Genomic DNA, 22,704 nt, shown 5'->3' with positions numbered 1-22,704 from the left:
CCTGCAGGCTAGTGAGAGAGCAAGGGTGTAGATGAAACCTTAAGAAGCAGCAAGGAGTAATTCGACCAGTAGCCTCAACAAATAATGCCCCAATTTGGCCCGTGAAAATATCCGATGGTTCTTGGCGACTGACAATTGACTATTGAGAACAAATCAATGTCACCCCTTCAGCAGCCCCCACCGTTGCCACGAGTCCCAAGACCATGCTCAAGCAGGGAGTACAGGCAAAGTACTTCACAGTGCTGGACATCAGCAAAGACTTTTGGTCCATCCCGCTAGACAAGACCTGTCAGTATAAGTTTGCGTTCACATTTCAAGGGCAGCAGTACACATGGACATGCCTCCGCAAGGATTCCACAACACTCCCTCCATTTTCCACCGACAATTGGCTAATGGACTTTCGAAATGTTCCCACCCCGAATGCCTTATACAGTATGTGGACGACTTACTCCTACAGATGGACACAAAAGAGGAGCATGTACAGATCCTATCGGAATTAGTTGACCTCCTACAATCCATTGGATGCAAGGTCAACCCCAAAAAAGCCCAGATCTTAAAAGAAAAGGATCTTTACTTCTGCACCATTATCGCCCAAGGGAAGAGAGAGATCGAACAGAAGCGAATTGAGTCAATAGTTAAATTGCCCCTGCCCAGCAACATCACTGCACTCCAGTCATTCTTAGGATTAGTTGGATATTGTAGGAACCATATAGATAGTTTTGCCACAAAAGCAGCCCCACTCTCAGAGCTCCTTATAAAGAACACCCCATGGGAATGGCTTCCTCAGCACACAGACACATTCGATGAATTAAAACGCGCCCTAGGCACAGCCCCCTCTTTGCAAGATTCAGACATACACTCTCCCTATGCATTGAAGTAGCAACCACCGACCGAACCCTTTCAGCAGTACTTCCGACAGGAAAAGACATAACTGCTTAGGACCTGTAGCCTATGCCTCATGAATTTTGGATCCCATAGAGCAAGGATTTACAGCCTGTGAATGGCACTTGCTTGAAGTCTTTTGGGCAGTACATTATTTTGCATACATCACAGGCCTTAACCCAGTAATGATTTTAACCGAGAACACCCTAACGCAGGTATTGTGAGACGGTAGGTTAAAGGACGGTTCAGTCAGCCAGATCAGAGCAGCTCGCTGGACACTGTTGTTACAAGGAAGGGACATTACAGTCAAACGTACAAAGACCCACGCATTTTTCGCAGATAACCTTCAGAATGCAGGGACCCCACATGAGTGCCACATCATAGCAGCCCAACACCACACAGGACCCTTTATCCGAAGTCACTGTACATACGAGCAGGCAGTAAAACGCAGAATCCACACACAATAGACAACGCTTTAAAGATTTATGTAGATGGTTCCTCCACGATAGAAAATGAAAAGAAAATAACTGGTTGTGGAATTTATGTAGAAGATGCACAAGGATGTGCATTGGAAGAAATATCTTTAAAATTGCCTGGCCTCCTAGCATCACAAGCAGCAGAACTAGCAGCCATAGCATCTGCAGTGCAGCACCCCGATTCCTTTCCCACCCCCGCAGACATACATTCAGACAGCTTATATGTGCGCAATAGCTTGACAGAATTCCTGCCCCTGTGGGTATCTCGAGGATTTGTATCCACTGATGGTAAACCCCTACCCTCAGCCCCATTGTTAAAACACATTCTTAGGACAGCTAAAGACCGCAGGTATGGTATTATTAAAGTGAAAAGCCATCATCGTTCCTCCCCACCCGGTAATGTAAAGGCCACGCCACGATCACTTTTGGCAACCCCCCTGAAAGTGAACTGATTTACGCAGTTCAGGTTTCTCAGACCAATATCGAGGATCTATCCCAGGCCCAAAAGGCAGATGACACTCTCAAACAAGTTTTAGACAGTAACTTCCCAGCCCCCTACGACAAATGCATGGACTCACTGACAGTACAGGACGGTATAGTTTTGAAAAATGGAATTTATGTGGTCCCCACCCAGGACAGAGAACAGATAATTTACCAGTTTCATGACGGTCACGGACATCAGAAGATAGACAATATCATTGCCCATTTAAGACCTTTGTGCTGGTGGCCTGATTTAATCCGATGTAACACATTATGTTGAGAATTGTTTAATCTGTGCACAGAACAATCCTGAAAGGTACTCCAAGAAGGGACAATTGAGACACATCCGACCTGTTAATGGCCCTTGAACAAATTTGCAACTCGACTACATTGAGACCCCCTTGCACGGTTTCAAATACCTATTAGTGGTAATTTACACCTTTACAACATGGGTAGAAGCATTTCCCTAACGGACAAACACTGCAAAGGCCACATCTAAGATTTTGACCCAACAGATATTTACATGCTGGGGACTCCCCCACAGCATTGAGTCAGACTAAGGTTCCCATTTCACCGGCAGAGTCATGAAAAATGGTCTCACGATTTTTGGAATCAACCAAGAATTTCACATTGCGTATCACTCCCAATCCAGCGGCATTGTTGAGGGAATGAATCACACTTTAAAAGCGACCATTAGAAAGATGGTGCAACAGAATAATACCACATGGGACACAGTTCACCCATTTGCCCTTATGTTTATTCGGAACACCGTTTCCAGTTCCACAGGTTTCACCCCCCCCCCCCCCCCCCCCCCCCCCCACACTCTCATGACCGGACGGCCCATGAAAGGAATCAAATATTTATTAGGTCTCGATTTGGCAAGCCCTAGAGTCACCACCCTCACCCATGAAAAAGCGGTCCAACAAGTCACAGGCAATATTAAAGCAGCACAGCTCGCTGCAGCTGTCCGACTAGGCGCTAGAAGGAAGCAGAGTAAAGCCTGCTTTGACAAAACCATTTGCCCCGTAGAGTACACAGTCAGTCAGCAAGTGATGGTTTCCCTTTACAATCGCAGTTCTTTCCTCTCCCCCAAATTTGCAGGACCCTACCCATTTCGGACAAAGTAAGCCCCTCTGTGGACAAGATAACCCCATTGGTAAAACTGGTTGGTTCCACATCAACCAGCTCAAAGTCTATGGAACCCAATGTAGCCACTCCCACCACATCTCCCTAGCAATAGCAGACGATTCCGCCCCGCCCATCGACAACCTAGTCCAACCCTCCCCCAGCCCTGACAGCACATCCGTGTCCACAGACCCAACCTTGTCTCCACCCATAGGTACGACCTTCCACCTTGAGCTTGACTCCGCCGACAGCGCCAACCTCACCGAATTGACCATGATCACTGACCACTGGTACAACCTCCCCAGCCCCAGTCACTCCAGCCCCCGGAACCATGAACAAGACATGTTTGGCCCCCTATACCCCCTTCCACAGCCAGAGCCTCCGCCACCGCCTGACAACAGTATCTTGCCCTTCACTGCTACTGCCCCTATGCCGCATGACAAACGAACCCCTTTTGTGCATCGCGACAACGTTTGTAGACTGGTTAGACATGACGATTCGGATTCCATGACGGCCCACGTGGCCACGGCACAAAAACGGCAGACACGAGTCTGGCAACCAGGAGATGGTGATGATTCAGATTCTGACTCTGGTTATGGTAATCCTTTTGCAAAGCTTTTTGATACAGAACCCTGAGGAGTCCAGATGATGAGAAAAAGATGCCGCATAAGAATTAGGGTGTCCTACTTTCTGATGGAGCCTGCCCGCCTTTTTATTTTCCTTCTTTCTTTCTTCTTGTTACATGGTTTTAATTAATGTTGGCCTGACACCCAATTTCTTGAGGCAGTCATAGTTACTCTTCCGGCGCCATTTACTGACCAATGGCCATTAAAGGAACAATTGTTGGATCTCACTTGTGTTAAAAATTCTTTCCGCTCATTTAGGTAACCCAGGTAGGGAACAACGGCACTAATCCCTGCCCTGCATGAGGACCCCAAATGCATCCGGTCAGTTAAGCTCGGGTAGTGGAGCAACAATACTGATCACCGCCCTACCCGGGGATTCCACCCATTCTTGCCCTGCCGTGGCCCACACGCACCTCATGTTCCCGTCACCTCGAGTACTCTGGAATGGTTCTTTACACTTTTCGCTGTCTTTCACAGGTCTTAGTTTTCCCTTCTCTGCTCTTTTATTGTGGTTTGAAGAATGCCCTTTTCCACAGTCTATACACTCATCCCTTTACCTTCCGCGACCCTCTGGTCGTTCCCCACCTGCTATTTACATATTTAACACACTTGGTTGCCACATATGAAATGAAATGAAAAATGAAAATCGCTTATTGTCACGAGTAGGCTTCAATGAAGTTACGGTGAAAAGCCCCTAGTCGCCACATTCCGGCGCCTGTCCGGGGAGGCTGGTACGGGAGGCATATGCTGCTACATGCGAACTACCTCTGGACCCTAGGGACGACGAAACTCTATAAAACTGGCTACCCTAAAATTCGGCTCGTAAGATGAGCCTCAGCCATCACTGGTTGCAGTAAAGGAAAGACTGGATGGAAAAAGTGTCCACCCACTCCCCACATCGACCACCAGGTGCGAGAACCTCTGCATTTACAGAGAAATTTTTTTTTTGGCAACGTCTTGTCTCTCAAAATATTATATTTTTTTTAACTGAGGGAGTGACACATGGTGACTATTCTAATGGGTAATTGAAGTTAAGGAGAGAAAGACAAATAAACGAGATATTAACTGAAGATAATAACAGATATTATGCTTGCACCCCCAGGGATATATGGAAAATGGAAGACAAAAGACAAGCTGAAGAGAGGACCGATGGCCTACATTGTGATCATCGCTGGACTCCTACAACTGCGCGCGTTACAAGCCTCCGTACCACACACCGCACCAGCCCTGAATACCACCACACAACATGACACCCCTAGCCCGGACACCACACCACACATAGAGATAGACACTGAAACCCCCACTTGGTGCGACAACATTGCCAAATGGAACCCCCTTTCATACACAGTAGAGGCCCTTCTGGTAATTGCAATAATCTGTAGTGTCATCCAGACACTTAGACTCTACAAATGGTGAAAAAGAGCCTCCCGCATCCCGATATATTCACTCCGAGCCCTTTTCTTTGGAATTCACCCACCTCACCAAACACTGTAATCGCTGATAAAAATAAAGACCGTATATCTCTCTAACTTTGATAGATAAAGTAGAAATGTGATGCTGCTGTTTTGAAATCTTGTATTGTATATAAGTTCTTTTTGATATTTGCCAGCTTCATGAGAGTAGCTTAGATAGTGTTCGTTAGATATTCAATTGTGCGGAACAATGAAATGTTTTATAGTGACCCTTTAGAAATTATGAATGTATGATGTGTTAATAAAAATGTTAGGTAAATGCTCCAAAAACATAGGACAGAGTAGTGTAGAACCTGTCCTTAACCAAGGGTAACCGTCACACCAGGGATGGATAATGGATCAACAGTGTGATCCACCACGCTCCCCGTTCAGGATCAAGAGGACGGGATATAGCCTTCTCAGATGGCCACCTGCAAAGGACCATGGGAATTATGGCCATCCCAGGACTCAGACAGACTCAGAGCTTGGGTGTGTATTTGCAACCCAGAGGGTTAAACGCGATCAATCCCTTGCTCGTTTGCATTTTAATGGCCCATTTTACCAGAACAAAAGAACTATACTCAGGTAACCGATACAGATACAGACTAGAACATAGAACATAGAACAGTACAGCACAGAACAGGCCCTTCGGCCCTCGATGTTGTGCCGAGCAATGATCACCCTACTCAAACCCATGTATCCACCCTATACCCGTAACCCAACAACCCCCCCCCCCCCCCAACCTTACTTTTTAGGACACTACGGGCAATTTAGCATGGCCAATCCACCTAACCCGCACATCTTTGGACTGTGGGAGGAAACCGGAGCACCCGGAGGAAACCCACGCACACACGGGGAGGATGTGCAGACTCCGCACAGACAGTTACCCAGCCGGGAACTGAACCTGGGACCCTGGAGCTGTGAAGCATTTATGCTAACCACCATGCTACCGTGCTGCTAATCGGTGCCTCTCCTTTTACTCAGGGAGCCCAAACAGCCAAGGTCAATGACTGCTAAGGACACGCCCAGTCATCAAGGCACCCATCCTTTCGAAGCCTGTCGAATTATTGGGTCCAAGTTAAGGACCCCCCCAAAGAGTGCAAAGTCCAAGAGGGATAAGAAGAGACACAGCCATGTGCTCGGTCTCTCTTGGATCCTGCCTATGCCAACCCAAGTGCAGCATAACGACCAGACAGACTAGTTCAAGACCAACAATCGCTACTAGGCGGATGAGCCCAGCAGAAACAGAGCCACTTCTTCCACCCAGCCACGCAAGATCCAGACAAAGGCCTTGTCCATCTGCATCGAGCCAGTTGCCCTGAAGTTAAGTATAGGTTATTGTAGTTGTTAGGTGTAATTTAACTTTAGTGTTTTTTGTTGCATGTCAAAGTAATCCTTGTGTGTAAATAAACCATCTTTGAACTTGAACTGACTAACTGGTTGTGTGGTCCTTTGATCGATATCCGGTAAAGCCTGTGGTGGTATCATTTGATACCTAGCGACTCTAAAGAGTATCATTATTAGTTGTCAACATTATTAGCAACTCCGGTGCCGATTGGCAACAGCACCAGTAAGAGAGGTGGATTGGGACGGTTTGCTTGATTGGCTGATGGCCAATGAATTGGCCCAAAGGGCCGTACTCTGCCTGGTAACAGGTAGTGATTGGATTATATCTCAGTGGAATGCTTTGCAGAATCCCAAGCAGTTTCCGTTATGATCCTGGCAGGATGAAAACATATCCTGCTATCTCTCTCCTTTGAATCTCTCTCCAGAAAGCCTGCTGTGAGCACCATTTTTCTCCAGAAAGCCTGCTATAAGTGCCATGATGTTACTGAAACTACAGAGGCCTGCATACAAACCATGAACTGAAAGCAAAGTTTGAAGAAAAGTAAGGTGCCTCTCCAGGCAAGCTGCTGTGAGCACTATATTCCTGAACTTCCACAGAAATCATTACAAGCTGCAGGAACTGCACGTTTGCTAGGAAGGAAGGTGCGCTGAAAAACCATGATCTGAAACAAAGGCACGTTTTCCATTGCATATTATTTTTGTACCTCTTTCCCTCCCTCTGTGTTTGTCTGTCTTGTGTGTTTGTCTGTCTTGTGGGGCTTGAATTGACCATGCACTTGACTAGTGTGTCATAACAGGGTGGCACGGTGGCTAGCACTGCTGCCTCACAGTTGCAGGGATCAATTCCAGCCTCGGATGACTGTCTGTGTGGAGTTTGCACTTTCTCCCCATGTCTGCATGGGTTTCCTCCTGGTGCTCCGGTTTCCTCCCACACTCCAAAAGAATTGGCCATGATCAATTGCACCTTAGTGTCCAAAAGGTTAGGTTAGGTGGGGTTGCTGGGTTAAGGGGATAGATTGAGGACCTGACCATAGGAAGAGTACATTTCACAAAAGGTCAGTGGAGACTCGGTGGGCCGCATTGTCTCCTTCTGCACTGTAGTTGTGCTAACAGTTCCGCATATTATCATATGTATTCTGTGGCAGGCTAAATGTAAAGCTTTCCAATGGTGACTTGTAAATTCTGTTTATCAGATTTAAACCATTCAGTCAGTAATATCTTGACTATCTCGGTCACCTCCCTTTGTTCTGGTAGCTAGCAGACACTCATTTCCCCAATTCCCTCTTTGGGTGTATCAAGATATTCCAAAAATGCAAATTAGATGCATGGGGTAGATCTTCACTTGCGTGCTTCCATCAGGTAGGTGGCTGACTGAACGAGCAGGCCATATTCATGGGCAGACCTCATTTTAGTTAAATAAGTGCATGTTGCTTCTCTATTCAGGGATGTGGAGAACTGAGGTGGTGGTTGTCCAGTAAGAAACTAGTGGTCACGGTATGTATAAGGGGCTGGGGGGAGGTGATGCTTAACGCTGCTCCTGGGCGCATCTTTAAATCATTTCAAAAATTACTTGCAGCGCTTGTGTGTCAGTCACTTTAAGAATATTGGTTAGGCTTTTCAGTGCAGTGTGTTGGTGTGATGTCGTAAGACCACAATTTGCCTAGGTTCATGCGGGTATCCATCTGTTTGCAATGGGTGCCCTGTTCACTCAATTCAAGTTTTGCATGTCCAAAATAGCTACAGCCAGATTGGAAGTGGGTAAGTGTTAAGCTGAGATTTGCCTCGTGCTGCTGACAGTTCCTGCCTCACAGCAAAGGTGAAAATTGTCACTAACAATTCTGTTCTTCCCAACAGAACATACACATTTTTCTTAGCATGTGAAGTTATTAGTTAGTATTGATAAACTCACCCAATTAATTTGCACCAACAGCATAGAAAATATCAGGCGTGATTCCATCCTATCTGCATTTCCTGTCTAATAGCTACTTATAGACTTAGCAAATATTAGCAGAATCATAGTTCCTAATTAGATTTGCCAAAAATTCAATTAGATTGTGGGGCACGGGTGGCATGTATGCAAGTATAATGATGCATAATTATCCAAAGCTGTGTCAGGTTGAGGTGATATAGAAAGTACATACTGCTTGTTTCCAACAATTGAGACATGCAGTCCAGTGTGAAATGCATTGCTGACTGACTCCACTTTCTGTAGGGGGCCCCTGGTAAGTTACAATGATGCGCAGCTCGCCTGTGCTTCTTAAAGGCAGTCTACCACTCTTAAAAGTGTTGTTTCAGAATACCAGTGGTTTGTTCCCTGATCCTGGTGACACCATGGCTGTTATTGTTGGTGTGCTGCCCATGCGGGAGAGTAGCCAGGTGAAGAATGGGGAACCCTTGTCACCAAGCAGTCACCCTGCTTTATTTATCATGATGACTCAAATATGGTGGGTATTGCTGCTGCAGATTGAAAAAATAATGACTGCTGTCAAGATATTGGACATTCACTGATGTGATGTTCTATGTGTGGTCGCCCCCCCCCCCAACTACATAGACCATAGAACATAGAACAGTACAGCACAGAACAGGCCCTTCAGCCCTCAATGTTGTGCCGAGCCATGATCACCCTACTCAAACCCACGTATCCACCCTATACCCGTAACCCAACAACCCCCCCCCCCCCCCCCCACCCCCCACCCACCTTACTTTTATTAGGACACTACGGGCAATTTAGCATGGCCAATCCACCTAACCCGCACATCTTTGGACTGTGGGAGGAAACCGGAGCACCCGGAGGAAACCCACGCACACAGGGGGAGGACGTGCAGACTCCACACAGACAGTGACCCAGCCGGGAATCGAACCTGGGACCCTGGAGCTGTGAAGCATTTATGCTAACCACCATGCTACCCTGCTGCCCCATACATATCCAGGGACTGGTCCCCATTGTGGTTGCAATACATTTCTCTATTAATATATGGGTCTCATGGAGTCACACCTATGCAGTTAATGGTTCCAAGCAGTATTGAGATTCTGCCGCTAGCCTGGAAAAGTATCATGCTGGTTCCTCCTACTTCTCTGGTAAGGGAGATGTCCCCTTTCCTGTTGTCCAGGGCCTTTGTCCCATGTCCAGGTACTATATCGCTCAATTGTTTCTTGAGAGATTCCATTTTCAGTGTCTACATTTTTGTCAAGGCCTAAAGTTGCTTTGCTGACCAGAGACTTCAGCAAAAAAAAAAGACACATTTCATAGAATCATAGAATTTATAGTGCAGAAGGAGGCCATTTGGTCAATCGAGTCCGCATCGGCCCTTAGAAAACCACCCTACCCAAGCCCACACCTCCACCCTATCCCCGTAACCCCGTAACCCCACCCTTTTACACATTAAGGGCAATTTATCATGGCCAATCCACCTAATCTGCACATTTTTGGACTGTGGGAGGAAACTGGAGCACCCGGAGGAAACCCACGCAGACACGAGGAGAACGTACAGATTCCGCACAGACAGTGACCCAAGCCGGGAATTGAACTTGGGACCCTGGAGCTGTGAAGCAACTGTGATAACCACTTTGCTACCATGCTGCTGAAAGGACAAGGGACAAGGGCATCAGACATATGGGAACAGCATCACCTGCAAGTTCCCCTACAAACCACTCACCATCCTGATTGAAATGGTATAGTCGCTGGGTCAAAGTTCTGGAACGCACTCCCTGTTTTTTTATTTGTTCATGGGATACGTTGCCCATCCCTTATTGCCCTTAAGGGGGTCAGTTAAGAGTCACCCACGTTGCTGTGGGTCTGGAGTAATATGTAGGCCAGACCAGGTAAGGTCGGCAGATTTCCTTCCTTGAAGGACATTAGTGAACTAGATAGGTTTTTACAACAATTGACAATGGTTTCATGGTCATCTTTAGACTTTTAATTCCAGATGTTGAGTGAATTCAAATTTCACCATCTGCAGTGGCGGGATTTGAACCTGGGTTTTCTCTGAGCATTTCTCTGGGTCTTTGGTTTACTAGTCCAGTGACAATACCACCAGGCTACCACCTCCCCCAACATTTGGCTGTCCACATTTTAACATTGGAAAATCCATCCCAATATCTACATAGATTCAGGATTATCTGATGGGAGATATATGAGATGGTTTTCCAGACTAGCATGCTGAGTGACCAACTAGAGAATGGGCTATTTTAGAGCTATTATTGTCCTGATGTCCTGTATTCTCTCGAGCTTAGAAGAATGAGAGGTGATCTGATTGAAACATACAAAATTCTTTAGGGCTTGACAGGGTGCAGGAAAGATGATTTCCCTGACTTGACAGGGGGCAGAGAGGAGGGGGATTTCTAAGATCAGGGGGCGCAGTCTCACAATGAGAGGCAGGCCATTTAGACTGAGATGAGGAGGAATTTCTCTGCTCCGAGGGTGGTGAATCTTTGGAATTCTCTACTGCAGAGGACTATGGAAGTTCGGTCATTAAGTATGTTAAAGACAGATTTCGCTGAAAAATGTTCAAAGTGACATGAGTGTGCTTGTACAAAAAAGTGGAAAGATAGCATGCAGGCACAATTAGGAAGGCAAATGGCACTTTGGCCTTTTGGAATACTGGGCGCAGTTTTGGTCTGCACATTTACGAAAGGATATGCTTGCTTTGGAGGAGATAAAATGATTGGTACCTGGCATGATTGTCCAGTGACACGTCAAACTGGGCCAATATTCTTGGGAATTTAGAAGAATGAGAGCTACATGAATCAATGGTTATACTTCAACAATGACATATTGTGAAGCACAGTGTGATCTTGGCAGGTTATGAGAGCAGTATGAAAATTATTAGTAGAAGAAATTGCCATATGTGTGTCAGAATTGATATAAGTAATAATAAAGATGTCTCAAGTATCATAACAGCACAGGTCAAGGGAAAAACTAGCAGTCAAGGGGTTAAAATGTTGGACCTTAAAGAAACGTCATCTGCAGTGGAGATAATTCAACAGGGCATGAGGATAAGAAAGGGGACCCATGTCACAGAAATCATGGCTCCAGCCTGTCTGTAGGAGATTCATTGTCCAGCCCAGTGCAGGGGATAAAAAGGCATTAACACCCCATCCAGAAGTTCAGGGTAAAGGAAATATGTTGAACAGAATCCAGGAGATTGTAAAAAAGCAATATATTAGCTGATCGTTTTCCCATTAAAGGGACCAGAAAATATGTACACTGATCACCTTGTATTGTTCCGATTGAATTGATGACGTCAATGCCTACTTGTAAATCTGAAAGAACCTTAAATACATATGCGTGTAATTCTGACTATGATCAGAGCTGACCTTTGTGAGCTAAGGATAGGAGCAGAACTTGCCTCTCCTATGTGCACACAGCAATTTAGAATAAACACAGCTTTTACTACTCCACGCGGCCGAGAAAAGACTTTGAGCTTTACTTCCCTCCAACAAAAATGCAAGTTTTTTTTCTTTGCAATATGTGGGTTTTTTGACAATTATTGTGATTAGCTGCTTTGTTCAGAGCTGCATTGTAATTAACTGCTTTTTGCATTCCGGTAACAAAACTGCACTCTGAGTCAACATCTCAAAGCTGCATTCCTGTGGTTTCATTAGTGAGTCAAACATTTTGATTAGATTTCTTTCCTTTCCCTCCAACAGAGCACAATATAGCCCTTAGTTACTGAAATTGGTATCTACAAAGTGGTGAAGCTGGTAGAGTGCCACTAAGCATCATGATGCTTTCGCTGCCTCGGTGTGATAAGACTGACTGCACCATTACTGAGAAAGGTTAATCCAGAAAATGGTGTTACATTTCATTTTGTCCCATTAAAGATTTCTCTATTAAATAGATGTGGCACAGAGGCAAAAGAAAAATGTCAACAGGTTGCATTCAATCGAAGCTATTTGACAGATGATTTCAGTTTAATGAAGACCAGTGGAGTTATGGCTCATTGTTATGTTGATGAGCTGACCTTTTAAAGCTTGGCAACCAAGATGAACTCTTCAGCTGAACAGTTTAATAAGTTGATTGTGACAGTAAAAGCAGCACTTAAGAATCAGAAAAGCCACCGCCTGATAAAAATTGCATTTTATTCATGATCCTGGTCTGTTAATGCACAGCTTAAGGTAATTCCCAGCAGATCAACCTGTGGCGTGCTGCAGAGCATTTAATGTGACAAAACTTTACTTTTAGTTTCCAAAATATTTAGCACGGATTTTCGACATTTTCTGGCAATGAGAATTGGAAATGTTGATGCTACTTTTTTGTGGTGAGAGGTTGGTTGTTCCAATCTCGTCTGAATTAGAGCCCTCATGCCCATGTTGCCAATTTTAATGAATGGAATACTGTCCCACCCGCGTCACTAATAACTCTTGCCAATTCAGCACCAGAGACGCTAATAATGTTGCCCTTCTTAATATTGAGTAATATTGCTTTTCAGAGTCGCCAGGTATCAGATGATACCACCACAAGGTTCAACCGGATTTGATCAAAGACCCAACAACCAGTCAGTTAGTTCAAGTTCAATAATGGTTTAGTTACACACAAGATTAACTCACACATGCAACATAAAAACACTACAATCAAAACTACACCTAACACTACAACAACCTGTACTTAACTTTCAGGCACCCGGCTTTGGCAGAGGAACAAGGCCTTTGTTCGGATCTGGAGTGGCTGGGTCTGGAGAAGTAACTTCGGTTCTGCTGGGCTCAACCGTCTGGTAGCGATCGTTGGCTTCAAGTATAGGCCGGGCCGGAGAGTGCCGGTGTGCCAGGGCCAAAGAGATCGAGCACATGGCAGTGTCTCTCTTTATCCATTGGGATTTCACGCTCTTTTGGGCGGTCCTTAGCTTTGGACCCAATAAGTCGGCAGGCTTCAATTACTGCCTTCGATTTGAGCCAAGAAAGGGGTGGGTGCCTTGATGGCTGGGCGTGTTCTGAGCGGGCATTGACCTTGGCTGTTTGGGCTTCCTGGGTGAAGGGAGTGGCGCCAATATGCCTGGAATTGTATCTGATACCTGAGTACCAATCCTTTGTCCTGGGGAAATGGGTCATTAGAATGCAAATCGGCTAGGGGTTTTGATACTGTCTGGTTCTCTGTCAGCAAATATACATTTAGGCTCTGGGTTTTCCTGAATCCTGTTTTGGCCATATTTCCCTTGAGTCTTTGCAAGTATCCATGTTTACTTTGTAAGTGGCCATCACAGATGGCTACACCCATTTACCTCACAACACCTCTGAAGGCAACCTGAAACGTAAAGGCCCAGTGAGGTCACAGGGAGGCTCTTCTGGCCAACAACAATCCTTAAGTATCAGGTCATTAATGTCAATTGTATGTAATTGAATATTCAAATGTACCCATGTGGTGGGTATTCACTTGCACTCCTAAATATGCAGAAGCAGAGAGGTTATGGCATCATGCCATTGCCATTGTGACCCTGGGGAGCTGGTTCAAATGCCACCATGGCCCAAGGGAAAATTAAAATTTCAGTTAAAAGGATTTAAAAGTAGACAGGAGTACACTGAAATTCCAGTGTTCGGACCAGTACGTTTGCAATGTGTATCTCTATAAATAGAAGATTGGAGTGCATAAAGAAGAAACTCCAGTTCTATTCTTCACTGTCTAGTTTTCTGGAGTAGAGTAATTGCTCTCACTTTCTGTTTACTGGACTTCTTCCATGCTTATGTTTTAGCTTATACAGACCTTCTCCAACATTTGGAAATTGCTAGTCAGACTAAAGTTGTAAATCTGGTTTGCAATATAAATGGAGTGTTAAAGGAAGGGTAGTTATAATCGCGAACAATTTGAAAATGAAGTTCTGCAATGCCACCTTTGGCTCCTCATGTTATGGGTCCTGCCTTGTTTACAACATGGGCTGAATCCTAAAGCATGAGGAAAAATAGGTAAACAACTACCAAGTCAAACTTGATCAGCTATGGGTGTTTGAACATTACAATTAGCAACTTTAATTTCTTCATGGACAGACGTTGGCCATTGGTCTGGAAGTGAAAATCTGGGCGCCATCTAACGGAAAAGTTGCTAAGTGTCATTTGTGGTGGGTTTTGCTTAGGGTTTCCCATTGGCTCTGTTGGCAAGTTACCCACTGCTATTTAACCACACTTAGGGCATGATCGACCGGCCACATTGCACTCGAAAAGCAGTGCGCTGCGGTGCAACGTGGCCAGTAAAGTCCAGGATACTCCACTCCCAGCAGCTACCCGGCTCACCATGCCTCGCAAGATCAATTGTGGGTAGGATCACTTTTTAATAAATCTGCATATTTTGGGTAGCAGAGCCAAGGTGCCCGTGTTCCAGGGGGAGGGCCAGGGACCACACTGTTCTGTTCTTGACAACCCAGGCACCTCCGATGGCCTGGTAGACCCCTCCAGGGTGCCGTTCTGCCTGGTTCATGTTTGTGTGGACCAGTTCTGAATGGCGCCCAGCTGGGGACTCCCTGGGGAGGCTGTTTGATGCCGGTGATCCGAGGTGAGCATGTCGAAGTGGGTTTAAAACCGACATAGGCGCATCAGGCTTGGTTACGCCCATTGTTGGCGGGTTTCTGATTGCGACGTCTTGGGAAGTCTGGATAGACCTCGCGAGGCATATTGGCTGCCTAGAAGCCCATGGGAGGCTTCTCCCAGCAACTACCAGCCATATTTCACTCCCGTTTGGGTGCGATGCAGCCAGTAGATTGCGCCCTGTACCAATGGCTTCCACATACCGAGGCAGGTTATGCTAAGTACTCATTTTGTTAGGGGTCAGAGAATTATGGCCTGCACCTTTGGAGGTAATCCCTTTTGTTGGTTCCAGCTACTCTAGAGGTTACACAAACTATTTATCACACAATGCCACTGGCAAGATCAGGGCAAACAAAATTACAAGGGAGAATATTTGCAAACTTTTCAGAATTTCAAATAGAAAAAATCAAAGTTAATTATTTGCCAAGTTATTGGCATGGAAATGTTTTTTTCTTCATTAATGGGGTGTGGGCATTGCTGACTGGGGCAGCATTTATTGTCCATCCCTAATTGCCCTTGAATTGAGTGGCGTGCTCGGCCATTTCAGAGATTATTTAAGTGTCAACCACATTGTTGTGGATCTGAAGTCACTTGTAGGCCAGACCAGGTAAGGACGGCAGATTTCCTTCCCTAAGGGACATTAATGAACCAGATGGGTTTTTTGGGCAACCATTATGGGAAACGGTTTGATGATCACCGTTCGGCTGTTAATTCCAAATTTTTATTGAATTCAAATTTCAACATTTGCGATAGTGGGATCTGAACCTGGGTCCTCAGAGCATTGCCCTGAATTACTAGCCAATGTGACAATGCCACAACATCATTGCCTCCCCTGAAAATATAAAGAGCCTCTACCCAAACCACCAGTTATGCTGCTTCTGGTGTACATTTCATTCCAGCATTTATTTTGTTTCATATGTGCATCATTCACAGCATTTCCTTTTTTCAATTTCTTCATGAAAGAAATATTTGAAAAAGCATTCCTTCTTGAGAATGTAGAAGGGCGAGATGTCATGGTTATCATTTTTCCCACTGTGATCATTGTAAATGCATGGACGTTTATTTGCATCAGTTTAAGATGGAGTGCAGGCAGCGGCTGCTGTTCCAAGGATCAAAAGGAACCTTTGATCTGAGAAGAGTGTGGCTCGCTGATTAAATGGCTAATGTCCACATTGTTGTACCTGCAGGGGCTCCTATGATCCGAATGAGCTAATTTGTTGACCGTTGTCAGAATCCAGGAAAGTGTTGATTTGAGTGAACTTTTCCTGACTAAAATGAATGTTCGTTCCTGATTACATCCTTGTTCAGATTTGAATTGGTGGATGAAGCAATTGCTGAATGTAATTTGCATTTTAGTCTTAAATCTTATTTTAGCATTCAATTTCAAATCAAGTGAGTGGTTCAAAATAGGACTTGGAAAATGCTGAAGCTTCCAAAAACCAATAGTCAATTTATGAATTTTCAATGATAGCAGTATAGAGGTAGGAAATTGCATATAACAAGGGCTTTGATAAAGATGCAGACACCTGAATTAATTCAGAAGCTTGCTGCTATATATAAAGGGGGAGAAATTTGTTCAAGTGGTGCTACACAGACTTACAGCAATTCAGTGACAGCTATTAGCTCTGTAGCATCTGTGATGTTCTCATTTGCTGCCATGGCTAAATGACTGTCAGGCATTCAAAAAAAATTCTTTCATGGGATATAAGTGTTGCTGGCAAAGACAGCATTTATTACCCATCCCTGACTTCCCTTGAGAAGATTGTGATGAACCACTGCCTTGAACCATTGCAGTCCATCTGGTGAAAGTCCACCAACAATGTTGTTAGGAAGGAAGTTCCAACATTTTGGCCCAGCAACAATGAAGGAACGGGTATACAGTTCCAAGCCAGATAATGGGTACTTTGGAGGGAAACTTGCAGGTGATGGTCTTCCCATGAGTCTGTTACCCTTCTCCTTCCAGGTGGAAAAGTTATGGCTTTGGAAAGTGTTGTCGAAGGAGGCTTGGTGAGTTCCTGCAGTGCATCTGATATATCATACACACTGCTATTACTGTGTGTAATTGGTGGAGGGAGTAAATGTTTATGGTGGTGGGTGGCGTGTTGTCCAAGCATGCTTTTTGTCCCCGTGTTGAACTTCTTGAGTGCTGTGGGAGCTGCATTAATTGAGGCCAAATCCTGGTTTGTACCTTGTAGATAGATGGTGAACCATTTTAGGAAGTCAAGAATTTCCAGCCTCTGATCTGCTCATGTACGCCAGTATTTATATGACTAGTCTAATTATGTTTCTGGCCAGTGGTAACCCTCAGGATGTTGATGGTGGAGGATTCTGCGATGGTAATGCCATTGAATGTCAAGGAAGATCTCTTGTTAAAGATGGTCATTGCCTGTCTGGCTGAAATGTTACTTGCCACTTATCAGCACAAAGCTGAACAGGTCCTGTTGCATGAGGACATGGATTACTTCAGTATCTGAAGAGTTGCGAATGGTACTGAACATTGTGCAATCATCAGCAAACATCCCCACTTCTGACCTTCTGAATGTTGGGAAGGTTATTGTTGAAGCAACCTAAGGTGGTTGGGCATAGGGCACGGCCCTGAGGAACCCTGCATTGATGTTGTATTGGTCTGGTAGCTCTGTCTGCAATAGAACATCAACATTGCGTAGTGCTACATAAATTAATTTCTCCCTCATTATATGAAGCCTACCATGTTCTTTTCTACAAAATGATAAATACTGAAAATGCTGTGGATCTAAAGCAAAAGCTAAACACTGAGATTGCAGTTCAGGCAGAATCTGTGGAGGAAGTATGAGCCAGTTGATATTTCAGGCATTAACCTTTCCTAATAACTGAGCTATTGCACGTGAAAGGTCGGAATAAGAGAAAGAAGTAAGTCTTATTATAGGGGATGGAACTTCTGAGCTTCTCTGGGCGATGTTGACGGTAATAATGAAAGGGAGCATGACAGCACTGAGGGAAGGAAAAGCCTCTCCTCAATATTGGCTATTCTCAGGGCCAGGCAGAGACATTGGATGATTAGTGGATAAAGGGTAAAAGGACCAGGGGTTCTGTCTCATGGATGAGAAGAGTTCAAAGAGCTAGTGGTGCGAGATGATGGAGAAGTTAGAGAGAGGCGGACATTCAGGATTCCGACAGATGGAGACTGGGGGATGTATGTATTGATGGACATGGAGAAGGAGGTACTGAGGTATCTCTCTCTTGGTGACAGAGTAACCAATGAGCTTCACATGTTTGTTGCTAGATGAGGGTGAAGGGAGCCATGGAGAAAGGTTTAAGGAGATGGCTGAGAATGGAGAAAAAAAGTAAAGAATAAACAAAGTATATCAATAAAGGATAAAGACTATTGGATATCCTGCCTTGTAATTACTCATTTAAACATAACCAAGGTGGAAACCTTGCAAACAGAAAATTAAAAATGCTCACTGTGTTATTTTTCCTAGTTGCACAAAAATGTAGGCTTACTTAATTTAAAACCTTTCAATATGGAAGTAATCAAAGGCCGAGCAAACATTTTCCCTGATCAGCATAACTAACATTATTTTTTTATTTTGAAAGCTTACTTCTTGAAAGGTCTCTGTCAAATTGAGAAATTGCAGAATAGAAAACCTCTTGCAACCAAAAATATTGGTATTTATTTTGTATGCAATGAGGTCCAAGAGATGTATTATATCTTACAAATACACTTATTTGCTTTCCAATGCTAGTCTGGCCGAAGTTGGACAAACAGTCTGGCTCTTTTCAAACAGCGTCCCACTGATATACAGTACATGCTAGGTAAAAACAAATCTTACCCTCATATCCTGCATCTTGTACATGTTTCAGTGCCAGTTATTGAATATGGAAACTAGATTTTAAAAAATACATTATCTACTCAACATGCTGAGGAAGTGACATATTTGTTTCATATGACTTTTTGTGAAGTTTAATGTTCCTCAATGTAACAAATGTTAGTGCTGGACAAATTGCCATTCTTCATTCAATGTAGCATCAAGTGCTCAGCAAGAATATGACATAGCTGCAGAACAAAACTCCTTGTAAGAATAATAATCTTTAATGTCACAAGTAGGCTTTCATTAACATTGCAATGAAGTTACTGTGAAAGCCCGTAAGTTGCCACATTCCGGTGCCTGTTTGGGTACACTGAGGGAGAATTCAGAATGTACAAATTATCTAACAGCACATCTTTCGGGTCTTGTGGGAGGAAATCGGAGCACCAGGAGGAAACCCACGCAGACACAGGGGGAATGTGCAGATTCCGCACACAGTGACCCAAGCCAGGAATCGAACTGGGAACCTGGCATTGTGAAGCAACAGTTCTACCCACTGTGCTAGTATTCTGATCCAACAGTGCATTGTAATCTTAAACAGTGCAGATCACCTTCTCTACACCATGTAATGTATCCAGATCCTATATCAGTATTAGGGGCTAGATTCCCCGTCCCGCTGCACCCGTTTTCTGGCGCAGCACGCCCCCGCCGGCAGTGGGATTCTCCTTCCTGGCAGCCAGCCAATTGGGTTGTGGGGACCCTCACTCCAGTCGGAAATCTGTCGGCGAAGTGGAGGATTCCACTGATGGAGAATCTCGCCCTTGGTCTCTCTCTCCCTTTGAGGAAGAAGATGATTGACTGGACACTTAATTGAACCAGACATATAATTACTGTGGCTACAAGAACAGATCAAAAGCTGGGAATTATTTGCTAAGTAACCCACCTCCTGACTGCTCAAAGCCTATCCACCATCTACAAGGCACAAGTCAAGAGTTTGATGGAATATTCTCCACTTGCTTCGATGAGTGCAGTTCCAATAACACTCAAGAAACTCACACCAGGCCAAAGCAGCCCGCTTGATCTGCATTCCACCCACCACCTTAAACATTCACTCCCTCCACCACTGGTACACTGTAGCGTGGTACACACGTACACACCATCAGTATGTAGTATCTATAAAATTCACTGCACCAAGTCACTAAGGCACCTTCCAGACTCTACAACCTAGAAGGACAAGGACAGCACACTCATGGGAACACTGCTACTTGCAAATTCCCTTCCAAGTCATGCGCAATCCTCACTTGGAACTATACTGTTATTCCTTCACTGTAGCTGGTTCAAACTCCTAGAATTTTCATTCTAATAACAATGCGAATTGTTATTAAGTAGGTTAATTGACTATTTTTTTAAAAAACAAGGAGAAATGGTTAAACACATGCAGATACATTCATACAGATGAGTAATAAATATATAAAGAAAGCTGTACCGAGATCCTTGAGTTATGAGGAATGGATGATGACGTGTTGCGGCCAATGTGATTCTTTGGCTTTTGCTGACGAATGGTTGATCTTGCGGTTCAGGTGTCCTGTAGTTCAATCGAGAAATTTCAGTTCCTTTTTCCAATCACTGTATTGCCTTCAGCGTTTATTGTAACTTTTAGCTGCTGTTCCTCAGCACACGCGTGCACACACACACACACCAGACAGAGAGAATCCCTGAAGAATTCGTGGCAGGTTAGTAGCCTAGCTTTAACTCCCAGGTGTATAATTCATCCACACTGTATTCATCTGTTTAGGCCAGTGATGGACAACATAGGCTAGTGAGTGGGCAGCATGAGTGAGTCTCCTTCATCTCAGTTGGCTGCAAGATTGAAATCAGGCTTGTTCACTAACCATGAATACAAGCCGAATGTTTCATAACGAGTTCTTAGAAGATGTTAAATCATTTATATATTAATAGAACTCTCAACTTCAAATGGTAAAAACAAAATAAATATTTACACTTTGAATAGAAAGGAAACACATGGCTCTCAGTCAATTTTGTGAGCAATCACTATGCACCTCACTTCACTTGACCTTGCTCCATGTGCATGTCACTTCTGTTATATCGGTAGGAAAAAATTACATGGGTGAAAATCACCGCAATGTGAGAACAGTCAACAAAATATCTTGTGGGCTGCATTCAGAACCCTGATGGGCCCCATGGACCCACCACTGGTCTTGGGCATTATGGCAGGGACCTTGAGATTAAATCATTGTTATGTCCCTTTGTCGTCCAGAGATCGTAATCAGTTTTAGAATGTGTTTTACAAGTACCTTGAATTGTCTGGGAGAACAGGAAAGGTGTCCCATTGTCCTGTAGAGACCCCTGCAGCCATTCCTGTCAGTGGCTAATGGTGCAGTCATCAGCCATTTTCAGTATCTCCTGATCATTAAAAAAAATATACAACTCGGGTTCTTTTTTAAAGTCCAATATTTCTATATGTAACTCCAAGTTTGCCTCTAACATCCCAAATCTGATGGACTGCAGTGGTGGCAGCTCACCGCCATCTTCTCAAGGGCCATTGGGGATGGGCCATACATGCTCGCCTTGTCAATGCTGCTCCTAACTTATGAATGAATAAAAAGGATATTTTAGTTCCAACATATTACTGCCAACTGGTCCTAAACTGGCAACCTGCAAGAACTGGGCTGGGAAGCGGGCTCAAATTATTTTCACTTGAGAGTTTACAATGAGGTGAAGGAGAAGTTTTTTAACCTATCAGTAATGTTTGGTTTGAAATACAGTTCCTAATTGTAAGAGTACAGTGCTGCAAACCACTGTCTCTTTCAATCTGAATCCAAGGGGACAATGTTTAAAAGCAGATAAGCCATGTTTTAGATGTTGGAGCCAGTATGCATTTGTTCCGCCTTCCATGCACAAAAGGTATTTCTTTTTTTAAGTGCAGGCCTCGCTCGTATACCAATGTTAACTTAAGTAGGGCAAACATTGGATAGGCCTCAAAGCTGGGAGTCTTTGAGATGAGATCAACCAATATCCATTCCTTCCATGCAAACATTATGCGGTGTGATCATTTAAATGATGATGGCATGCAGTCCGGAGCTAAATGTGCTGTTGCCTGACTACACATCGTAGCAGGGGAGGGGGCAGCTTTACCAGAGGCCTAGTGGGGTGATATGCCTGTAGATAACATTCCATATATGCAGCAGTGTGGCATCAGATATAAGTCAAAGCAGATCTGGTGATCCAGAGAAGGTTATAAGACAACATGAAGACAGTCGTGCATAGTGGTAGTTCCAGGGGTGTCTAAAGAAACTCCATGATAACTTGCTCTATATCTGATTGTTATCTTACCACGTGTGCATTAATAAATATTCTGGTTTGAACAAGTCACCAGCAGTTCTGTAGATTCCTTGCTAGACAACAAATACCGAACACAACAGTTAGCACCACTTAAAACTAGGCAGCACTGTTTAAAGGCAACATGCACCTCTTAAAGGAAAGGTGTGTTCTAGCTGTAGCACAAGTTAGAAGTAGCTGGCTTATGAAAAAAGTCAAGATAGTGCAACAGGATAGAGAGCAGCTGCCAAGGCTCTCTGATGCAACATTGGAGCAGCAGGATAACGACAGGACTAGAACAGGGATTTTGCAGGTTGCAACCTGTGGGTGGGTCGCTGGCAGGTGTTGGGAGTGTTGCGGCGCAATTGGTCATGACATTCCAGCAGTGGTTCCGATCGTGGGAGAAGTGCCCACCAGCTACTATCAGATTTTAAATTGAGAATGGCAGTCGTTGCTTCTTTTAAATGAAAAGAAATGAAGCTGTGTGCAGTGTACCGGCGGTAAGCGACAGCAGAGAGCAGGTCACTCACCTGCATGTAGACTTGACATCAACCACCCTTCATGTACGTGCTTCTGGTGCCAAATCATGGAGTAGAGCTGCTTCTATTTTCTGGCTGCTGGTAAGAGGACTGTGAAGATGGATTGTTTTCTTAAAGGTAAGAGATGGCCAGCGACTCAA

This window comes from Scyliorhinus canicula, chromosome 7 (genome assembly GCF_902713615.1).
Source record: "Scyliorhinus canicula chromosome 7, sScyCan1.1, whole genome shotgun sequence".
Classification (NCBI taxonomy): domain Eukaryota; kingdom Metazoa; phylum Chordata; class Chondrichthyes; order Carcharhiniformes; family Scyliorhinidae; genus Scyliorhinus; species Scyliorhinus canicula.
The sequence above is the reverse complement of the archived record's forward strand: the minus strand, read 5'-3'. Positions refer to the sequence as shown.